We start from the raw sequence: 7939 nt of genomic DNA, 5'->3' as shown, positions 1-7939 counted from the left end.
CCCATAGGACGTCTTGATCTCCCTATATCTGAGTTAGAAGGCCTAGGAATAGAGAGAGAAGTGAGGAGAGGTGCGAGTGAAATGAGCTCTAGGACCCTCCATTTATAGGCGAAGTTCGGAGCCTCCGAACTCGACTTCGGAGCCTCCGATCCGGTTCGGATCCTCCGTTCTTGCCTTCGGAGCCTCCGATCCTGACTTCGAAGTCCCATCAGAGACGTCACCAATGACGTAATATCTTTGGAGCCTCCGATCCAAGTTCGGATCCTCTGAACCCGTTCGGAGCCTCCTAACCTGTTTCGGAGCCTCCGAACCCTCCGAACCTTATCGACCATTTTCGAGTGTTCTAGACCCATTTTTGAACTCCTTAGACCCTTTTGGAGACCCCTTAATCATTTTTTACTAAATCTAAACATGATCAATTGATTAATTATCCATTAATCATTAATTTTGGATACGGGTCACTATATTTCGGATCTTCCGAATTACACCCTTAGCTTCAAAACTTGAACAGTACCTCCGAACTAGTTTGGATCTTATGAGATCCGAACTCCTCGGTGGTTATAAAGTCATATTTTCCCATTTTCGATCCGATTAAACACTTGGTCAATTAGTATTATAGTTCCTTAATCATGTTTTATCATTTAATCTAATTAAACGAGGTGCGGGTTACTACAGTCGATGAGGATTTGGCTGATAGTAATTGGATAGATGCTATGTAGGAATAATTAAACCAGTTTGAACGTAGCAAAGTATTGCACTTAGTTACTAAACCTTCTAATCAGTGTGTTATTGGAACTAGATGGGTATTTAGAAATAAACTTAATAAAGATGGCACTGTGGTTAGAAATAAGACCAGATTAGTTGCTCAAGGTTACAGACAGGAAGAAGATATAGATTTTGATCAAACTTTTGCTCTGGTTTGCTTATGTTGGTTACAAAGATTTTAAAGTATTCCAGATAGATTTTAAAAAGATTTCTTAAATGGTATGTTGAAAGAAAAAATCTATGTTGAACAACTGATAACTACATTTTGTATGCATTAATTTGTGATATTTTTATGTTTATTTTATGTGCATTCATTTTGTTTTTATGTATTTTTATGTGTTTTAAGTGCATGTGTTTGTATTTCACTCATCGGGTTGATTTTGTAGGAAACTGAATTTTTGAAGAGTTAATTATGGAGCAGCCTTGATCTAAAAATCATATTTAATTTTAGAAAGATCCAAATCCGATCTCCACCGATCACAATAAAGTTTAAGAAATTTTGAAGCTGATGTCCAAATTTTAGCTCGATCCGACGGCTAGAACTCAAGATATGAATTTTTCAAACTTGTCGCTCGGAGCAGGTTGAAAGTTGCGCTGATGGTGAGTGTGTAGCGCATTTGCCCTTGTGTTTGGCGCTAACAAGAAATGGTGGAGGTGCTATCGCGCTAAGGAAAGAGAGTTTAGCACATGAATGAGCGCTAACGCGCAAGAGGAAGAAGGAAACCGCGCATGAAGTCTGTGCGTGAGTTTTTCTCGAGCGAGAGTTGATGCTCGCTCGAGCGAGCAAGACGTGATTTCAAATCCTCGGAGCAGAAAAGTGCTCGCTCGAGCGAGCCGCGGGACCAGAGTTTTATTTTTGGAAAATTCTTGCTCGGGAAGGATTTTATCTTTTTAATATTTGGGACCTATAAATATATTTTTTAGCATCAGAATAAGTGTTCCAGTTCCAGATTTTCAGAGGCGGCTACAGGCTACACACTTGGGAGAAGATTTCTTATTCTTTCTTTTATTTTATTTTTACTTTTCATGATTAAAAACCTTGTTTGATCATGAATTTATTTATTGAGTAGTTTTCTCTTTCGATCAAGGCCACGTGATTGGGCAGACAATTTATGTATAAAACTCGTTTGTTTATTTGAGATTTTCAGACTTGATTGATTTTATTGATTATCGAATTTATATTTGTCTTAAAAATTTCTTGGCCAGTTATTTGTTTGTTTGTTAATCGATTCCAAGTCGACAGAGGAGGGTTTGAATTCGATCACTTTGATTTTCAACATAGTGTAAAACTGACTAGAAATAGAATTCGGTTTCATTATGCGATTTAGGTGTTTACTGAATTTTCACAGTTCGTTATGCATTCAAATTTGATTAGAATTACGAAAGATTAGTTCATCAATATTTGAATAGGTTTGATTGTTCTAGAAATAGTCCTTTGAACAAATTAGAAAAATTCCCGTGAATTAAGATTAAGTCTGATGTCTTATATCTACTGCTTGTTACATGAATTGTCTAGTACCTACGTGAGTCCTTGATCGAACTTTTCCCATATTTGAATTAATCCAAAGTTTTCTGCTGCGTTTTAATTAATTTTATTTTATTTGCAATTTTATTTATTAGTTAAAAATCTGAATTTGCTCTTTTGATTAGTCTAGATTAAGTAGAAATAAATATATTCTGGTAATCATAATTATACAGTCCCTGTGGGTTCGACATTCGAATTTTATTCACTATCTATAATTTGACCTGGTATGCTTGCCAGTTGATTTTTAATCACACCGATTTAGCCGGTCAAGTTTTTGGCGCCGTTGCCGGGGACTGTTTTGATATCAGAATTTTTATTTCGCTTGAGATTAGACTGTTTTTTTTTTATTTTATTAAAAATTCTGAATTTTCTTCTGTTCTTTGTGATTTTCAGGTACTAGCTTGTTGTGCATGCATAACATTCGATCTAAGGAACTTCTACCACTTGATTTGGAGATCGAACGCACGCTCAGCAAGATCCGGAAAGCAAGGAAGAATCTTAATCTAGTACTTGAAACAGAATCTGAATCAGAAGAAGACATGGCGGACAACCGTACTGTTTGGGATATTATTAGGCCGCCAGTTGAAGGCTATGGATCTAGCATCGTTCGCCCTGCTGTTGAGGCAAACAATTTTGAGCTGAAATCCTCTACTATTCAGCTAATACAATTGCAAGCTAGATTTGGGGGCACATCTGTTAAAGACCCCTACGCTCATCTGGAGCGTTTTCTTTCAATCTGTGACACGTTCAAGGTGAATGGGGTAACATCTAATGCAGTGCGACTACGGTTATTCCCATTCTCTTTACAGTGCGAAGCCTTGGAGTGGCTTGATGACCTGCCGACTGGTTCTATTACTACTTGGATGGAGCTTGTCCAAGAATTCCTAAAGAAATACTTCCCTCATACGAAGATGGCTAAGTTGTTCTCTGATATTATATCATTCAAGCAAAAGGAGGGAGAATCTCTACATGCGGCATGGACCAGGTTCAAAAAGATGTTGAGGACATGTCCTCAGCATAATCTTACTCAAAGACAGCAGACCCAAACATTCTATAATGGAGCCAATCAGTCGGTTCGATCTATGCTGGATGCTGCTGCTAATGGATGCTTGTTTAGGAAAACACCGACAAATGCCTGGGAGATCATCGGTAATATGGCAGAGAGCAATATTGGGTGGCCGGATGTGAAGAAAGAAAAGAAATTCGGAGTTCTAGAGGTCGATCCTTTAATGGCCCTGAATGAAAAGATTGATGCGCTGACACACCAAGTGGCACTCATGAAAACAACGCCAGTCAATCAAGCACAAGGGAATATGCAACAAGACCAACAGTTATTTGAAGAAGAGGTTGTTAATTTTATGGGCAATCAAGGAAGGAAGCCATACAACTCCAACAACAGCTACAGTCAGAACTGGAAGCCCAAGCAAGAGGAGAAAAAGCCGAGTTTTGAGGAGATCATGATGAAGTACGTGGCGGGTACTAAGGCTCGCTTGCAGAATCAGGAGAGCATGCTGCAGAAGCTGGAAATTCAGATGGGCCAGATTGCAACCCAATTGTCCACACGTCCTGTTGGAGTTCTGCCGAGCAACACTGAACCAAATCCCAAAGGCGTGAATGCAATTATGGTAGTGACGAGATCATAATCTAAACAGTCTGAGAAGCAAGCGGAAGAAGAGAAGGCTATGGAAGGGCCGAAAATTGATGAATAAAAAGAGGAGGTGCGTGCAGAAAAATCCTCCACGACAGGTAAGAAAGGTAAGACTTTAAAATTTGAAGTTAATGAAAATGTTGATTTATCTACTTTACCTTTCCCCCATAGATCTAAGCAACTGCTGTTTGATTCTCAATTTAAAAAGTTTATTAAAATTTTCAAGAAACTGCATATTAACATTCCTTTTGCAGATGCATTAGCTCAGATTCCGAGATATGCAAAGTTTTTGAAAGACTTGCTGAAAAATAAGAAAAAATTGACTGATCTTACGCAGGTTACAGTGAATGAGGAGTGCTCGGCAGTGCTGCAAAAGAAGCTTCCAAAAAAATTTCAAGATCCAGGGAGTTTTTCTATACCCTGTCTTATTGGAAGTCTGTATTTTGATAATGTGCTGTGTGATCTAGGGTCGAGCATAAATTTAATGCCATATTCTATTGCTCGAAAACTAGGAATAGAAAATATTGAACCTGCTGCTATATCTCTCAAATTTGTTAATGGTTCTATTAAATATCCGAGAGGGATTGTAGAGAATGTCCTAGTCAAGATTGATAATTTAATTTATCCTGTAGAGTTTGTTATCCTTGACATGGTAGAGGATTTAGAGGTTCCCATGATTTTAGGACGTTCTTTTCTTGCTGCTAGTAGTGCGTTGGTTGATGTTGAGAGAGGAGAGTTGGTGTTGAGGCTGAACGATGAACAAGTAGTTTTTACTATGTCTAAGTCGGCTACTGAGAGCCCAAGTTTGAAAGCTTGTTCTGCTATTCGTTTGATTGATATGCTTGATGTTGTTGGTGATGCATGTTAGCAAGTGCATTTGTCTGCAGGAATTGGTCAAGTGCACAAATTCTTTAATGGTGTAGCATGCAAGTACTGCAGGACTGATTTGAGTTTATCACAGACGGTGGATAAACCACCTTGAATTTCGTCGCTCAGAGAGGAGTAAAGTCGGGCTATAGACTATAAATTTAGCGCTGAGTGGGAGGCAACCCAGTATTTTTGCTTTTGTTTTTTATTTTGTTTTTATTTGAGTTTTGTTTTTTGTCCCATGCCAGTTGATCGTGCCTGCCGATATTCTAGAATGCTGATTGTAGTAGCTCGTAACCAAAATCAGTAATTAAGGGATTAATCATAATTACTTGGGTAGAGTTTGGAAGCTTCGAAGGTGAGTTCGGAAGCTCCGATCAGGATCGGAAGCTCCGAACAGGATCGGAAGCTCCGATCGGTATTACGTCAGGCATGACGTGTGGCAAGATCGGAAGCTCCGATCACCCCTATCCGGAGTCAACAAGTGATATTTTGACACGTGGCAGATCAGGATCTTCGGAAGCTCCGATGGTAGGATCGGACGTTCCGATCAAGGATAGGAAGTTCCGATCGTTGTCTATAAATAGAAGGCCGAGGCTTCACTTTCATTTGCCAATTCCGAGTTCTCCTTTCCTTTCTAGTCCTTTTGGAGCTGTTTTAGTCTTCTTAGGCTTGGTCCGGAGGTCGGCGAGGCGTTCGGTAGTCGTAGCGGAGTTGTGCCCAAGTTCTGGAGGCATCGACATCAAAGGGCTAACGACGGACGAAGGTATAGCTTTTGCTTCCTATAAATATTTGGGAGTATGCAATAGCTTAGTTAAGGCTTTTAGAGCATTTTAATGATAGTAGTATCATTTGGCAGTGTAGAGCAGACTATAGGCGTGGACCTAGAGTTGGTAGAGCTTGCTCTATTTTGAGGTACGAAAGTACTGTTCGAGATATCCTGACTGAGTATGCATGTATTATGTGACTGCATGATTTATATGCCATGATATTATGCTGCATTCATTTGCATCTTGCTGTATCTCTTTCGAGATGTCTGTTAGTAGGGTTGTACCCTATTCTGTTGTGGATGGACTTCCATCGATTTGGGTCCGGCGTATCCACGGTTATCTCGGTATGGGAGCCACCTCCTGAAGCGATGGCACAACGTGCTACATACCAGGGCCCGGTCTGTCTCTGTTATCTGATCCTTGACCTCGAGTCTATAGGGAGTTCACTTTGCATGCATGTATATTCATACTCTCGCACTGAGCGTTTTATGCTCACGTCTCGTACTCTGTATTTTCTAGACACCCTATTCCATGGGGCAGGTTTGCGATTGGACGAGGAGGGTGGATCCAGGAGGGGCTAGTCAGTGGTTGGCCAGCTGGAGCTTCGCTTAGGTTTTATTACTGTTGTTTGGGTTTATACAGCTATTCGATTTGGTTGTATATTATTGGATAAATTACAGATTCCTTTTCTTGGGATTGTATATTTTATTTATGGATTCCGCAGTTTTATTCTGATATCTGTTTAATTAAGTTAATTGCATGCATAAGTTCTGTTTAGTAGGTGATCCAGGTAAGGGTCACTACATTTATGGTATCAGAGCATGCAAAAAAATTCTTGGGATTTAGTCTCATCTTGAGGTATTTTTGTAGATGTCAAATCGTGACGACCGGAGTTCTCATGGCAGTGTTGGTGGGCGTTGGGGTGATGCCGACCGGGAGCCTCGTCGAGAACGGCGTCATCATCACCATGACGACGAGCATTTCACTGTGCGTCGATTCTTGGCTATGGGTCCTAAGCCCTTAGTTGGAGGTGAGTCTCCGGAGGATGCGGAGAACTGGTTAGACCGCATGGAGACGACTTTTCAGACTTTCCAATGCACCGAGGAGCAGAAGGTGGAGACCCTTGGCTATCTTCTGGATGGGCGTGCGCGCAGGTGGTGGAGGTTTACTTCTGCACCTTTTGTTGCGGCGAGAGGAGTGGCCACCTGGGCCGAGTTCCGCACAGCTTTCCAAAAGCGGTATTTTCCTCCGGCACTCCGTCAGTCGAAGGCAGGCGAGCTACTGAGTCTGCGACAGGGAGCCATGTCTATCGATGAGTATCAGCAGAGGTTCTTTGACCTGTTATCCTATTGCCCCGAGATTGCTGATAGCTCAGAGATGAAGTATAATCTGTTCCTTCAGGGACTTAACCCTGAGATCCATGACCGTGTGGCGGTTGGCGACGACATGTCCTACGAGGGTTTGGTGAGCCGTTGTCACCAGGCGGAGGACAGCATTCGGCGGAACAAGTCTTTCTCTCAGTCGAGACCTGCTAGTTCTTTGGGTCCCCGTGCCCAAACTTTCAAGAAGTCTGGATCTTCTTCTTTCTCTGGTTCTGGAGGTGTTGTCCGTTACGGTAAGAAGGACAAGTGTGATCACTGTGGGAAGAACCATCCATCCGACAAGTATCGTAGAGCTTCTGGAGCTTGTTTCCATTGTGGAGAAACTGGTCATATCCGGAGGGATTGTCCACTGTCTGGGGGAGGCGGTTCTGGTTCTTGTTCAGGATCGGGTTCTCAGGCCACCGTTCAGCAGAGGTCGCAGGGACAGTCTGCTGGGAGTTCTCATTTGAGGCCACGAGCTTCTGGCCAGGTGTTTGCCCTGAGACATGATCAGGCTGTGGAGGAGAATGAGAAAGTCATCGCAGGTACATTTTTGCTTTATGGTATACCTGCTCTTGTACTTATTGACACTGGTGCATCTCATTCCTTCATTTCTGCACGTTTTGTTAAGAGGCATAAGTTACCATGCATTGCACTAGACGTAGTGATGTCTGTTTCTACTCCGACGGGCCAATCTGCTTTGGCTAAGCGTCTAGTGATGGGTTGCCCTTTAGAGTTCGAAGGGAACATTCTGTTAGCGAATCTCATGGTCCTGGCGATGGACGACTTTGATTGCATTCTGGGAATAGATATGTTGACTACCTATCGAGCTTCAGTGGACTGCTATCAGAGATTAGTACGCTTTCATCCGAAGGAGAGTGAGAGCTGGTTTTTCTATGGTGAGGGAGCGCGACCCCCGATGCCTTTGGTATCATCTTTGAGAGCCTGTCGAGCTCTGGAGTCTGGCGGGAAAGGCTACCTTATCTATGCAGTTGATTTGTCC

Source organism: Henckelia pumila, chromosome 2 (genome assembly GCF_033568475.1).
Source record: "Henckelia pumila isolate YLH828 chromosome 2, ASM3356847v2, whole genome shotgun sequence".
NCBI lineage: Eukaryota > Viridiplantae > Streptophyta > Magnoliopsida > Lamiales > Gesneriaceae > Henckelia > Henckelia pumila.
This window is presented reverse-complemented; position numbering follows the sequence as displayed.